At 37.8% G+C, this 16146-nt stretch overlaps 1 long non-coding RNA gene across 1 annotated transcript in view; it reads left to right on the top strand.

Annotated features, from left to right (window-relative positions):
• Window positions 1–3318: 3318 nt before the first annotated feature.
• The window catches only part of LOC144318428 (uncharacterized), a 34960-nt gene continuing 22132 nt past the window's right edge, over window positions 3319–16146 (top strand). Inside the window, exon 1 of the long non-coding RNA XR_013384323.1 lies at window positions 3319–3577. This is a non-coding gene — a long non-coding RNA (uncharacterized LOC144318428). The remainder of the gene's footprint in view (window positions 3578–16146) is intronic.

A 16146-nucleotide genomic window follows, 5' to 3' on the forward strand; every position in this document is an offset into this window, starting at 1 on the left:
GAATTTCCTTTTGGAATCCCTTTCCTTCTTCCCAAAGAACTTCCAGGAGTCTTTGAGAATTCCTAAAGTGAGGATCTGTTTGTAGTACATTCTTTTGGTTTGTCTCCCATCTCCTAAAATGTTAATTGGATTCTCTGGGGTGGAAGAGAGGGACTCAATGAAAGGAAATTTTGACAGCTCAAAACTTCTTTACTGCTACAGATGGTTACAGGATCCCCTTTGTTTTCCCAAGACAGTGACAGGGCCCTTGAGGGAGATGCTTTTAGAAGTTTGACCAAAACACTCTAGGGCCAGGTTTCTCAGCTTTGGCACTACTGATGATTTTACATGTTGGACAAATAGATCTTTGCTATAGTGAGTGGGCTTTTCTATACATCTATACATTGTAAGATGTTTAGCATCATCTTTGGCCTCCATGTACTAGATGGCTTCATGTGGGATAACCAAAAATGTCTCCACATATTGGCAAATATCCTCTGGAGACCAAAATTGTCCATGGTTCAGGAGTAGTTCTGTGTAACACTCTTTACTGTTTCCTCTCAGTTGTGCCCTAAGTCAGTTGAGGATCTTCACATTTGCTTATTTGTAATGGAGCAAATACAATCTGCATCAAAGAAATTAAAACAAAAAATATATATAGTGGCTTACTTATTACATACATATATACACACATATACATATATATATCACATACTATACACACACACACAAAAATATATAGAGGAAGAGAGAGAGAGAGTCAGATTTTCAATGGTTTACCAAAAGGTAAGTAAATGGGAAGCAGGAGGACCAGGTGCAAAATGTACACACGCATACCTTAAGAGATTGGTAAGAATTGTTTATTGAGAGCTTGTACCTCTTTAATGACAGTGCCTCCCAGTTTCTTCTAACTTGTTGCCATGTAAGAATTTGAGCCCGTGTTGCCAAATATTCTAATTTTTTCAGAGGTCACAAGATTCTTGTGTGTGTGTGATATATTCATACAATGTTCCTGCTTTTACATATAGATCTATGATTTATTAAAACACAGAGAAAATTGCACATTTGTGGGCTGTAGGACTTCATACTGCAACATTTGGCTTCCACCAGGCACATAATTGTTGCTCAGTAAGTGTTAGTTTTCCATTCTATCTCTTGTACTCTGGAGAACCAAGGTCACCCACTCAGTTTAGTTCCCAGCAACTTGTTATCCCAGCATTCTTTATGGAGCTTAGGCAACTTAACACAACATTTCTGATTCTACCTGTATCACCATTGCCTCTTTTTGTGTAGAGAAATAGTTTCTTTACTGAAGCTCAGCTAGTATTTAATTGATCGTTAGATCACTCAATACGCATACCCTTTAGGTACTGCCTAAGGAAAGATTAATTTTCAGCCCCAGGAAAGATTTAAAATGGGAAATTCCAGGCCATGCTAATGTGACTAAGGCTTTACCTCAGAAGTAGCAAATCTGGAGAATTAAAAATGAACCCCGTTTTGGCAAAAGAAGCACAATGGTGCTGTTTCTAAATAGTAGAAATTTTTAAAACAAAAAGGAAGAAATCCAGTGTATTATATAAGATTGAACAATACAAATAGTAAAAGTAGAAAGTTGAGAGTGGTAGTAAAGAGGAGCATGGAAAATACAAAAAAGGGTTAGGACTCCAAAGTGCAAAAGGTAAGCATATTTATGTGAGTTTGACAGAGATTAAGGAAAGAAATGAGAAAGGGGAAGAAAACATGTGGTGAGGAAACAGGCATAGTGCTTGCGAGGTGGTTTGCTTACATTAGCCAATTATGCTAATGCTCTTAACCAATTGCAAGTAGATGTTATTATTCATTTTTGAAGGGAGTCACAAAGATTAAGCAACATGTTTGTCATGACACAACTGGCAGGTGGCATAGAAGTATTCATATTTGAGCAAAACCTGGTCCTACAATAGGCCTAGCAGGAGATTCCTAACCTGGAAACAGCCTCTTATGCCCCTATCACTACCCTGAAATTATAGGCAAAATGTTGTGTTTTTGAGGTCCATCATTATTCTAGGAAATAGTTAACAATTTCAAGTAGACTTAAAAAAAAAAAGAAAAAAATGATTGAGACCCTCTACTTTAAAAACACTGGAGTCTTAGTCCAAAAAAATTCCTCTCCATATTTTCTATAATGATACAGAAAAACATACTACCTATTTACTTGAAAATTGAAAAAAAGAATTGTTTCCTACTTACAAGTACTTTCCAAAGCGAAAGACATGACAAATCAATAGCAAATCATTTTCTTTCCTTCGCCAAATACATGAAGTGAGAAGCCACCAAGTCTGTTGAATAGGGCTGGCTAGGAACAGAGATTTAAACCCTTGTGTAGTTTGTGAATTCCTGAAATTGCAATCTTGAAAAATACAATTGGACTCCATTGCCTTATCTTTTAATTGCCCTTGTGAATGCTAACTACTGGTCTACCTAACTCAAGGCAAAACAGAGTGGTATAATTCCAGAGTGAGAAGTGCCTTTTCTGGGTATCTGGTCCAACCACTTCATTGAAAAGAGATGGGTTACTTCCTAGGGCACTTGAGACCAAAGCCCACTGAGACCTAACTTGTGTTCAATACTGTTTCCATGACACTATGCTGTGTTCCATGTCAACACTGGAAAGATGCTTCAGAGAAACTAATTTCAGTTTCATTCATTCCTGTCATCAGCCATCGAGCCCCCATTATTGAAGGTGACCTGAGATACTTTGTCCCAGGTAAACTGAGAGAAGTTTAATAGTATGTCTACCATGTGCTGAAACTGTTCTAACTGAAATTTAGAACTCTGCTTCATGGAAGCTGGGTTATTCAAGTGGGCCACAATCTTCTACCCCACAAGAAGCTTTATTATCTTTTATTGGCTACCTACTGAATGAAGAAACACAAAGAAGTGGGAAGAAAGAGTTAAAAAAATTGAAGTCATGGTGCCTGCCCACATGGAGTATGAAATTAACAATGGAAAGAACTATATGTCAGAAGCTATATTGCTCAACTGTATATCCATGACCTAAACAAATGGGAGTTCTGCAAAACATTACATTAGGACTTCTCTACAAATGAGTTCAAGAAAGAAATTCCTTGAAACTCTGAGCTATGTTAGAGATTATCCATGAAGTCAGCTGCTAAGTTCTGAAACAGGTAAGCCCTAAGAACAGCCTTTTTGCATGTCCCACAAGGGCATTTAAAAATAATCCCTACTTCTTGCCCATTCTCTACACCCAGAACATGGTAGGTGACTTTGACCCTGTTGCCTTGCCAGCACAGGGCTTAAGAACATCTTACCCTGCATCACAATGACCCAGAAGGCTGCTTAGTTCCGATTATTGCTCACACTCAGCCTCCATCTTTGTAGACTCTTCCATGCCCTTTATTTGAGTACAGGCCAATCTCTTTCACTAGGCTATAAGCTCCCCTGAGGGTAGGGACTCTGTTTTACCTGTCTTGGTATTCTCAGCATCTTATAAAGTGCCTGGAACATTGGAAAAGCCCCCACACCTCTTTAGAAAATTGTACTGAATTTAAATGTGGAAGGAATAAGCAGAGTAAGGAAGAAAAAACATCCAGAAGAGGTAAGCTTATTTCTCAAGTAGAAAAACTGAGATGTAGAGAGATAAAATACTAGTCCAAAGTTGCTTGGTATTAAAATAGATAAAATGTGCAAGTCTACAAAACTAAGTCTATACACTTAAATTGCAGTTTCTGATTTACACAGAAGACCACCCATCTGGTTTCAGGGTAAAAAGTCTGCTTTTTGAATTTTTAAATAGAAACAAACTATAAATACACAACTCTTGATAAAAAAGAGAATGAGACATATAATTGATGAAAACAGTATACTAGAATAATCAACTATGTGTCAATTTCAGCTCTTTCAATGACAGCCCAATCAATGAATCTGTCTTGGCAGATAATTACTTGCTGTATCCTTAGCTCATAAAGTGATCAATAAAGTCAAATGTCCAGTTTAATATTTTACATTTAATGATTACATAATAACCAGGCAGCAGAATATATGTTGAGGAAGATTAATGGAAGGATTAGACATAGTGCCAATACTTTTTCCCCCCCTTTAATTAGTGAAGCCCTAATGCAAAATTCAAAATATGCTGAATTGAAGCCTTTCTTTCTTAGCACTCTGAGAAGCAACTGAAATTATGTTTAGAGATTTGGTTATTGAGTTTCTAATTACCTAGTAATTCAAATGCTTCTTGAAATTCATTACGAGTCTTGCCCATCCTTCTGGCTGAGGAGTTGGTTTGGTGAGCCCAAGTGACTGTACTTTTTCAGTGGGAGACAGCGTTCATCTTTTTCAGACCCTCAGAGGAAAAGGAGCCTTGTTCAAGTTCTCTGGCCTGGCTGTGCTATTGGTCAGGTAGTGATGTTCCAGGGGAATTGTGGGCTGACTGTTCTTGTGGTCAAGTTCCTCCGAGCCCTGCTTGCCCTTGCTCACTTGCCATGAACTTGGCTTCACTAAAAATTCACCACAAATCAATTTTGTCAGTTTCCATTATTTTGTTGTTCACCAAGGAGTAGCCCAGGCAGGTGTTGAATAATTCATGGTGGCGGTGGTGTTGATCCTGCTTTCTGAGTAAGAAAAATCTGAAGCCCCAGTAGGCCTCAGTCTGTGAGTCAGTCCCCAGACATTGGAGTGCCTGCTTAGCACATGCTACTGGGCAGGGTAGGTTTAAATGCCTGTGTCACCTCTCTTTCTGGTTTCTTTGTGAATCACTTACACATCAGTAGGCATCAAGGAGGAGAGTTGCCAGGTTTGAACTTAATATAACATATGTAGACCTGGAAAAATAAGAATTATTGCCAAATTACTTAATTGGTCAGTGTTGAGCATTAGCAGACTCTTGTGTCTCTATGTGTTAGGACATAGGTGAAAAAGGAAAAGATATAGAAACAAGGAAATATATTTTATATGATAGATGCATGTGTCTATGTGAGACATAATGTTGGCTGCCAGGTAACCCAGAATAGAAAAGAATTATAACTATAGCCAAGAATTCACAAATCAATCGTGAATAAGCAAGCCATAGGCTGTGAGTTACCATCTCAAAGGCAGATTTCTCTGATTTTAAGATAAAAGATGTAGGCTGCAGTGCTCCCTCAAAGCCAACATTCTACACTATTGTATCAGTTAAAGTAAAAAAAAAAAAATCCAGGACAGAAAGGCAGGGAGTAAGGGTAGCTGGCTCCACAGGGAGAATGCAGGGGCAGCAGCACTGGGCTGATGACACTGCAGTCTGAGTGGTGGCCTTCAGCTGGTAGGTCCAGACCCCGGCTCTTCGGGGCACCCAGAAGTGAGTGGACACAGTGGGGGTTCAGGCTCTACTCTCTAGAGGCTGCGGCATATGTGCAGAATGTGTCAGTATGTTCATTTACAGTGAAACTCATAACTGCCATGGGGCCTGGGCCACTTAGATCTACAGGCAGAGTGTCCTCCCTGTGGAAAGCTCATCTGTGGAGCCACTCAAATCAGAAAACTGTGTGGTAAAAGTAAACAGGTGGGACTACAGCAATGGAAAAGCTCCTGCACAGCAAAGGAGACTATTAGCAAAATGAAAAGGCAACCTGGTGATTGGGAGAAAATATTTGCAAACCATATACCTGATAAGTATCTAAAATATATATGAACACACAACTCAAAAGCAAAAACATCTACTGTTTTCTTAAAAAACTAAAATACAACAAACTACCATATGATCCAGCAATCCCTCTTCTGAGTATACAACCAAAGGACATGAAATCAGGATGTCAAAGAGATATCTGCACCCTCATGTGCACTGCAGCATCATTCACAATACCATGGTATGGAAACAACCCAAGTGTACATTGATGGATGAATGGACAAAGAAATTGTGAGAAATATCTCTAGATATAGTAGAATATTACTCAGCTTTAGGAAACAAGAAGATCCCACCACTTGTGACAACATGGATGAACCTGGAGGACATTATGTTAAATGAAGTAAGCCAGACACACAAAAATACTGATCTCAATTATATGTGGAATCTAAAAAAGTCAAATACATAGAACAGAAAAGAGGAGTGCAATTATTAGGGGTGAGGAAATAGAGAAATGGTGAGATTTTGGTCAAAGGGTACAAAGTTGCAGTTATTTAGGATGAATAAGTCTACAAATCTAAGGTACAGCATGATAACTACAGTTAATAATGCCATATTGAATACTGAATATTTGCTATGAGAATTTCAGGTGCACTCATCACATACAAAAAATCGTAACTATGTGAGGAGATGATATGTTAATTAGCTTTACTATAGTAATAATTTCACAATGTGTATGTATGGTAAATCATGTTGTACACTTGAAGAATATACCATTTTTATTTAAAAAGATAAAGGAGGAGCAGAGAGGAAAAAATTGTGCAGTGAGCATAGTTTGAGAGCAGAAGGGAATGGGATGGTATGGAGGGGCAGGTCATCCCACCTCTGGAAAAGCCTATTAAAGTATCCCAGTTTTAGCCAAGTGCATTCAAGTATACCTTTTCCTCCATGTCTAGAAGGCTATGAAAAAACACTAAAAAGGTCTGTGATTTTCCCCCTTTTATTTTTTAATTTTTGATTGTGGTAGAAACACGCAAAACTTACCATTTTAACTATTTGGGTTTTTTAAAAAAGATTTATTATTTATTCATGAGAGACACAGACTGAGAGAGAGAGGCAGAGACATAAGCAGAGGGAGAAGCAGGCTCCTTGCAGGGAGCCCAATGTGGGACTTGATCCCCAGACCCAGGATCACGACCTGAGCCAAAGGCAGGTGCCCAACCGCTGAGCCACCCAGGCGCCTCACCATTTTAACTATTTGTAAGTGAATGGTTAAGTAGTGTTATGGATAATTTTATTGTGCAACCATCACCACATCTATCTTCAGAACTCTTTGCAAAACTAGAACACTTTTCTTATTAAATAATAACACACCATTCCCCTCCCAACTCCCAGTTCCTGGAAATCACCATTCTACCTCTGTCACTCTGAATTTGACTGTTCTAGATACTTCATATCAGTGGAGTCATTCAATATTTGTCTTTTCTTGACGGGCTTATTTCACTTAGCATAGTGTCCTCAAGTTATCCGTGTTTTGTAGCATATGTAGAATTTCCTTCCTTTTTTGAGCTAAATAATATTCCATTGTATTATAAATATTCCACGTTTTATTCATCCATTCATTTATTAATGGACACTCGGGTTGCTTCCACCTTTTGGTTGTTTTGAATAATGCTGCAATGAACATGGGTGTACAAATACCTTTTTGAGATTCCTTTCAATTCTTTTGGGTACATACCCAGAAGTGGGATTGCTAGACCATAATTTTCAATTTTTTGAGGAACTACCATACTGTTTTTCATAGTAGCTACACTATTGTACATTTCCTACCAACAATGCACCTAGGTCCTGATTACTCCGTATCTTTGTTCTTTTGTTTTGTTTTGTTTTGATAGTACTCATCCTAATGGATGTGAGGTAGTGTCTCATTATAGTTTTGATTTTTTTTTTATAGTTTTGGTTTGTATTTCTCTAATGACTAGTGATATCAAACAGTTTTTCATGTGTTTGTTGGCCATCTGTATATCTTCTTTGAAAGAATGTTCAAACTTTTTGCCCATTTTTGAATTAAGTTACTGTTTTTTGTTAAATTTTGTTCTCTATTTTTCTAGATATTAATCCTCCCCTTTCAGATATATGATTTGTATTATCTTTTCCCATTTTTTGGGTTGCCTTTTTACTCTTTTGACAGTGTCTTTTAATGAACAACATTTAAAATTTTTCATTAAGTCTATTTTGTCTATTCTTTTGTTGCCTTTGCCTTTGGTGTCATATCCAAGCAATCACTGATAAATCCAAGGTTGTTCCCCTTTATTAACTGGACATTTTACTCTGAGATAACTGTAGGGTCACAAGTAGTTGTGACCAATTTCTTATAGTACAGAGAAATCTAGTGTTTTTCCTCAATGATAACACATGGCAAAACTCTAGAACAACACAGAACCAGGATATTAACATTGCTATAATAAAAATATAGTACATTTTCATCACCACAAAGATCTCCCCAGGTGTCCTTTTATAGCTACATCCATTTCCTCCACTGTCTCCCACTTCTTCTTAATTCTTGACAACCACTAATTGGTTCTCCATTTCAGTGATTTTATCCTTTTAAGAATATTATATACATGGAATCATATAGTGTATAACTTTTGGGATTGGCTTTTTTCACTCAGCAAAATTCTCTGAACATCTATCCAGGTTATCTTATGTATAATTAGTTTGCTCCCTTTTACTGCTGAATAGTATTCCACAGTATGGATGTGCTAGGATTTGTTGAACCATTCACCTACTAACAGACATCTGAGTTATTTCCAGTTTTTGGCTATGATAACAATGGGTGATATAATTATCAATATGGCTATAGGTTTTTGTGAATGTACATTTTTATTTTTCTGGGTTAAATGCCAGGAATATGATTGTTAAGTCATATACTAGTTGCATGTTTAGCTTTTTAGAAACTGCCAAACTATTTTCCAGAGGACTGTACCATTTTACATTCCCACTAATGATGAACTGTGATGTTGAGCATCTCTCCATGTGTCTGTTGACCATCTATATTTCATATATACTAGATATTAGTCTTCTGTTGGATATGTGGTTTGCAAATATTTTCTCCTTGTGTGTAGTTTGTCTTTTCATTCTTTTAATAGGATCTTCCACAGAGTAAATGTTTTTAATTTTGATGAAGTCAAATTTATCATTTCCTTTTATGGATCATGCTCTTGGTGTCAAATATAAGAATTCTTTGCCTAAATCTAGATCCTAAAAATTTTCTTCATTTTTTTCTAAAAGTATTGGAGTTTAAAATTTTACATTAAAGTCTATGATCCATTTTGAGTTAATTTTTGTATAACATGAGATCCAGGTTGAAGTGTTTTTGTTGTTGTTGCTGTTATTTTGTCCAGGACAATTTTCTGATGAGTGCTTCAGCAGAGTGCTCCTCCGCGATTACTTTTTCACCTTCACCACATATTTTTTTGGGTTGGTCTATTTTAAGTTCCCTTTTCTGCTCCCTCAATCTGTGTCTCTCTATATATATCAAAACCATAAAGCTGATTATTATAGCTATATAAGTCTTGTAATCCAGTAGACCAATTCCTTACACTTTGTTCTTTTTCAAAACTGTTTTAGATATTCTTCTAGTTTGTCTTGCTAAATGCATTAGAATAATCTTACCTATGGTAAAAACCTTGCTGGGAGTTTGGCTGAATTGAGTTAAACTTGTCTTTCATTTGGAAAGAATTGACATCTTTACTATGTTTTCTTTTAATTCTGAAAATTATATAGCCCTCCAGTTATTTAGATACTTCATTTTTCTTCACCAGATTCTGTAGTTTTCAGCATACAAATCCTTTAAATGCTTAATTTATACCTAAGTATTGCATTTTTTGACTGATTGTAAATGGTATTGTATATTTAATTTTGTGTCCACATGTTCTTTGCTAGTACAAAGAAGCACAACTAATTTTCAAAGGCTTATTTTGTATCCTGAAACTGATGAACTGGTTAGCTCTTGTTTTTTTTGTTTTGTTTTGTTTTGTTTTTTTAATTTTTATTTATTTTTTGTAGTTCCCTTGAGATTTCTATGAAGAAAATCATGTCATGTGCAAATATTAAATGCCAAAATTGTTCAACTACACTATGTCCCTATTTATAACATAAGTATCTTAAATATTTCCTCTATGTTCATTTAGAACTGCATTGGACAGTAGTGTAATTTTTGCTTCAGTCAATAACCTGATTTAGAAAATTCAGGAGGGGAAGGAAAGGCATTTACCCCTTTTTTTGCTTATTGTGGACTTCCTTCCTTCCTGATGTCCAAAATTCCTTCTTTTATCATTTTCTTTCTGTTTAGAGAACTTTCTTTAGTCATTCTTTTAAGATAGATCTGCTAGAGAAAGATTCTCTTAATTTTCCTTTCTGTGAGAATATCTTGATTTCCCTTTAATTCCTGAAGGATATTTTACTGAGTATAGGATTCTAGTTTCTTTTCTTTAGACATTTGAAAAATGTCACACCACTTCCTTCTGGCCTCCATTGGTTCAAATGAGAATATGCTATCATATTGCTATTCTCTCACAAAGCATTCATTTCTAAACCCTTAAGAGTTTTGTCTTTCTTAAAGATTTTATTTATTTGAGAGAGAAAGAGTGCTCAAGAGAGACAGAGCATGAGGCGGGAAGGGCACTGGGAGAGGGAGAAGGAGGCTCTCTGCTGAGAGGGAGCCTGATGTGGGGCTCCATCCCAGGATCATGGGATCAGGCCCTGAGCCAAAGGCAGATGGTTAATGGTCTGAGCCATCCAGGTGCCCGGAGTTTTCTTTGTTTTTAGTTTTCAGAAAGTTGATTATGATGTGTCTTATAGATTTCTTTGGGTTTATCTTGTTTGGGAATTATTTAGCTTCTTGAATCTGTAGGTTTATGCCTTTTGACAAATTTGGGAAGTTTTCAGTCATTGTTTAATTACTTTTTCAGCCCTGCTTTCTTTTCTGCTTCTGCAATTCTAATGACACAAATGTTAGATTATCTGTTATTGTTTCACATGTCCTTGAGACTCTCTTCATTTATTTTCCATCTATTTTCTCTCTGTTGTAGAGATTGAATAATCTCTATTTTTCTATCTTCCAGTTCATGGATTCTTTTCTCTTTCTCCTCTATCTTGCTGTTAAGCCCATTATTGAGTGTTAGATTTCTTCATATATATTATATTTCTTTACTGAAACATTCTATTTTTTTGCTGAGACTTTTTCATTTGTTTCAAGTGTGTTCATAATTGTTTATTGAAGATTTTTATTATGTGTGCTTTAAAATCTTTGTCAGGTAATTCTAACATCTCTTTCAACCTGATGTTGGCATCCATTAATTGTCTTTTTCATTCAGTTTCATGTCTTTCTGGTTCTTAATATGAGATTTCTAAATGAAGCCTAGGTGTTTCTATTATCGTTATGAGATTGTGGATCTTACTTAAAACTGTTTTAGTCTCCTCCTAATACCACTCTGACAGACTAAAAGAAGTCTAAGGTGCTGAAAGTAATTCAAATTTAAAAGTTGGCTTCATGGAACCATGGGAAGCTCATTATTACTAGGTAGGGGTGGAAGTCCAGGCTTCTTATTTGGCCTCCATTAACACCTATGGCAGGGGAGGGTCTTCTTAATTCTGCCAGGTGGGGTGAGAATTCTGGCTTCTCAGTAGGCCTTCATTGATCCCTCTTTTATGGCTCCCGATTTTCTAGTCTCAACACAGACTTTCCCCCTCCTATTTCCATATTTTTGTTTCACATACGTTAAAACCACTGACTGGGCTATTACTTTCTTTCATGCTGAGTGTTGCCTTGGTTAGAGTTTTAGAACCTGCACAGCCTGCTTTGACTCAAAAATATTCTGTTCTCTGCATATAGGGATTCTTGACTATAACATTTGGATTTTTGGATTTTTCTAGATCTTAATTCTAATAAGGCTATGTTATCCCCAGAAATTCTTGAATAGCTTACTCTACCCTTCTATATGCCAAATACAGTCTTCATTCTTAGGGTACTCTGCTGGTCTCTCCCCTTGTTAACATCTTCTAAAAAGGAAACTAAGAATCAATGACCCATCTTTAAGGTGAAGGAATCATAGTCATTCCATTCTCAAAGTCTCCATGTGATGCTACCTAGGAAAAGCTAGGAGTAAACATAAAATGCTTAGGGATGTAATTCTACATCACAGAAGTAAATGGATCACTACTACAGTGTCCTCATCTGCAAGGAACACAAAACCTGGCTGTGCTGCATGTAGGGCAATATCCATGGATGCTGGTGCTAATAGTCAAGGAGAGCCTGAGTTGTCTCTGCCTCACTAGCGCTTAGCACATAGAAGCTCAGCTAATACTGTCTATGTTAACTGTTAAGGATCACAGTCTTACAGAGGATGGGGCAGAGACAGCAGTGGGAGTAGAATATTGTAATGCATAACTGTTATTTGTTAATTTTCTGTGTACTTCATTCACTCATTCTTTTATCAAGTATTAATGGAATACCCACTGTGCACTAAACACTGGGCTAGGGTCTGAGTGTCTTTAAGTTTGGTTCTCTGGGAAATAGACTTTGAGATAGAGACTTGTGTGCCGGAAATTTGTGGGGAGGATTTCCAGTATTATCTATGAGGGAATAGCGAAAGCAGAGGTAGGCAGGAGAGCTGGATAGAATTTGAGCGGTGATGCAGTTGCAAATGAGGACTTGGCTGATAGCATAGAGACTGGGGACAAGTAAAGACTTCAGAGTTATCCTAAACTGAGGTAGTGAGGCTGGGCATTCACAAAGACCAGTTGTTGGAATAGGTCGAATGCTTGGGCAGGCAGCTTTGTTCAGCTGTGTACAATTCCAGAAAAGAGACTCAGCTGTGAGCTCACAGCAGGTAGCAATCCCAGAAGCCAGGGAACCTGGAGCCTTGTCCTGAGTGGGATCTGGATGGCACACCACGGCACCCACAAGAGGTTACAAATAGATGGATAGGACAGAATTTTTGTTCTCTTAAGAATTAATGGTTGGTATAGGTGAAACAGACCTGTAAACAAATAATTGTGATCAGCCATGATAAGTTTAAGGAGAGCAGTAAGTTAAAAATGCCATAGGAACTCCCCATCAGGGAGCAACCAACTCCTCTGGGTAGGTCGGGAGAGACCTGTCTTCAGCACAGCACTTGCTTTGCTCATTCTCATTTTGAAGGGAAAACTCCATGTTATCATGTTTCATGAAGTAGGTGATGAATTACAAAAGCTTGAATTTCCTTTGAAAGATAGGCTCTGTGCTTTGCCAAGTAAAGAAAAGTAAATCATGCATTAATGGAGCCAATATTTTCAGGGAGTTAGCACCACAGGCACCCTGAGTGCAGATCCAGCAAAGAAATAGGAAAAGGTGAGCATATGGGTTATGTGTAATGTAGAAAATAACCTTTTAAACTTTTATGCCCCTCTCTAGGGCAAGAATGCTATTCTTTAAAAGGTTAGTCTACTAGTACTACTACTAAAAAAAAAAAAAAAAAAAAAAAGTACTACTTCATGTTTCATTCCAGAATCAATTTTTCTATTAAAAATAAATTGCACTTTAAGTAACCTGTGATATGTTCAGCTGGAGCTAGTGGCTAGATGAAACTTTTATGTCTGCAGTCCTGGTGATTTGGAAGGACTGTTGAACTACTCAGAACAGAATGTGCATGTCTCTGATCTTTCAAAACTTGAATTGCCCCCATCTAACCTTAATCCTAGTGGAATTTCACTGCTGTTTGATGGGTCTTAGGCCCCCAGTGGTTGCTTTGTGCCCAATGTTTTGTGATCATTAGGAAAATCCAGAGCTCTTCTCCTTTTTATCTCCATCGACAGAGGTTCACTGCCCTTTAGGAGTTAAGAGTTCAGTTGGAGAGTCACAGAAACATAAAACAACTGAAGAGTGATTCATAGGCAATATGTAAGCAAGTGTGGGCGTACTACAGAGAGCCCTTGAGAAGCTTAGAAGAATATAAGAAACCAGGAAGTTGTCTTAGAGGAGGCCAGCATGAAGCCAGATTTTGAAAGAGGTGGTAGACTAGTAGCAAGAGGATGTTGGGGCATTCAAAAGGGCAGGGGCAGCTAAACACAAGCCCAGGGGAGGAAATGACTAAGATGTCTGCAGGGTCTGGAGAAAGCAGGTCATACCTCCTTTTGGAAAACAATTTTCTTTGAGAAAGACCCAAACTTGGGGGTAATGAGAATAGTCAGACCCAGGGAAGCTTGTTACTCAAAATAACAAAGAAACCTCCATCTGTGACCTTGGATTCTTTTATCTATTTGCTCACTTCCTGAAGTAGTTATAAAGGGATCAAATGTGTGCTCTGATAAGAAGATTCTTGGCCTTAAGGGACAGCAAATTACCGGAAGGATGCTTTCTGGTTGAAAAGGATCTTAATGGCATTTAGTCCAAATATCCATCTGATACTTAAATTTCCTTAGCAATGAATGCCTCAATCATGTCTTCATTTATCTGGCACTTGAACTACTCTAGTGTAACAGAATTTACGAACTCTTTATACTTGAAATGAGGATAAAAGGCTAAGATCTATTGACTTGTGCCATATCTGGTGGACCATGGCCCTCATTCTGGGACAAGCCATGGGTCTTTATGTTGGGCAAATTTATGTCCATTCTTTTGGTAGAAATATTATAGTATGAACTAAATTTAGTTTCAAAAAAAGCCTGTTTGTTTGCTTTTCTTCCTCCATTGATCTTCATGCATCTGGGATTTGTTTGGACTCAAATGAAGGACCTCTTACTTGTCTTGATCATGTTCTATCATTTTAGATTCTATTCATTCTGAAAACCTATTGAGATTTTCTGGTTCAAATTCTTTCTTTAAATGTGTTTGCCATTTCTCCTGGCTTAGTGTAATTTGCAGATTTGATGAACAGTTCAATGAGTTAAATGATATAATTAATAATAAGGGTATAGCCAAAGAAAGGACCTTTAAGGTAGTAGGAAGAGAATGTTACCTTACGCGTTTACCTAATCCTAAAGCTGCAAGAGGGCCAAAGGCTAATCCAATAGATATACTCCAAAGAGGGAGGTGACTAAAGGGGGTAGGAGAGTCATGGAGAGGTGTGTTCTTTTGCCACAGATAGAACACTTCTCAGCAAGGATGTAAGCAGAAGAGGATGGCTTCCAGGTATTTCCTGGGCATTTATTATGTGCCAGGATAGAGCTAAGTACATTGTATACATTATGAGTTAAGTGTTCTCACCACCACTTTACATGTAAGGAAACGATGGCTTAGAGAGTTGAAATCACCTGTCACCCCCCTAGTGGAAGGAGTAGGGACAAAATTCCAACTCAAGTTTGTCTGACTTCAAAACATGCAGTTATAATTGCTGAACTATTGGAAGTTATTGTCTAGTCATGTGGCGATAGAACCAGAGAACCCCTGGGAAGTCCCAGGGAATGTGAGGACCCTTGGTCTCTTCATTGTGCATGTTCTGAGGTGTGTGAATAGAGAAGGATCTCTATTTGGCCTCTGTTTGGCTTGTGTTTTACTAATTAGCTTTTATAAGTAGAATTTCTCTGTTCCTCACTGGAAGTCCTAATTGTGTGATTAGAAATCACTCCAAATCAACTAATTGTGATGATACAAAGGATCATTTCACAGGAAGGGTCCTAATGGTGACCAAATTAGTGCTGAATATCCCAAGAACAGACAAGAAAGCATGAACCACAGAGAAGTTGAGTTCCTGCACTGGTTTCCTCCTAAGCAAAGGGTCTGAAACATGCAGAGTGCCCAGTACCTTCTTAGTACCCACGTCTCCTTGCTTAGATGGGTCATGGCTCGGTGTAGGGGCTCATCTCAGGGGCACTGGTGCTCCTGTCTCACCTTGACTTTCTTTTCTGGGTCTTATTAGAGGGTTTTCTGTTGAGACAAATGGCATCTCTTCTGTTTCTCCAGATTTTAAGCTCATATCCTTTGATTATCTAGAGGGAAAAAAAATCTTGATTGTGTGTGGGTGAAACGGCAGAGAAAAGAGTAGTCTGCCTGACAAATACATACCCTTTAGGCAGAGCCAAATCGCAGCTGCCTTTCCTCCTCCTCACTCTTTCATCTCAGCATTCCACCCTATAGTTTCTTACCAGAGACAGACAGATTGAAAAGATAAGTTAGGTTTGAGTTCTGCTTCCACTCCTTAATGGTTGTGTAGTCGTGAACAAATGATTTAATCTTAGCCTATTGCCTGATCTGTTAAAAAGGAACAATATCTATCTCGATGAAACTAAATGAGGTGAAACTAAATAGAACTTTCCATAAGAGAAAAGGAGGTGAGTTGAATTCTGAAATCAGCAGACAATTCAAAGCAGGCCAGGCTAGGTGGAGGAGGGAAAATGCTGCTGCTGCTGCTGCTGCTGCTGCTGCTGCTGCTGCTGCTACTGCTGGCACTGATGATTAAGACAGAGAGGATGGAGGAAGCCAATAGCGAACATTTCTAAATATATAACTATGTGCCAGGCATTGGCCTACCACTACACACATACCGTCTTATTTAACCTTCACAAGAGTCATCTGAGATGAATGTTGA

This window comes from Canis aureus, chromosome 8 (genome assembly GCF_053574225.1).
Source record: "Canis aureus isolate CA01 chromosome 8, VMU_Caureus_v.1.0, whole genome shotgun sequence".
Taxonomy (NCBI): Eukaryota; Metazoa; Chordata; class Mammalia; order Carnivora; family Canidae; genus Canis; species Canis aureus.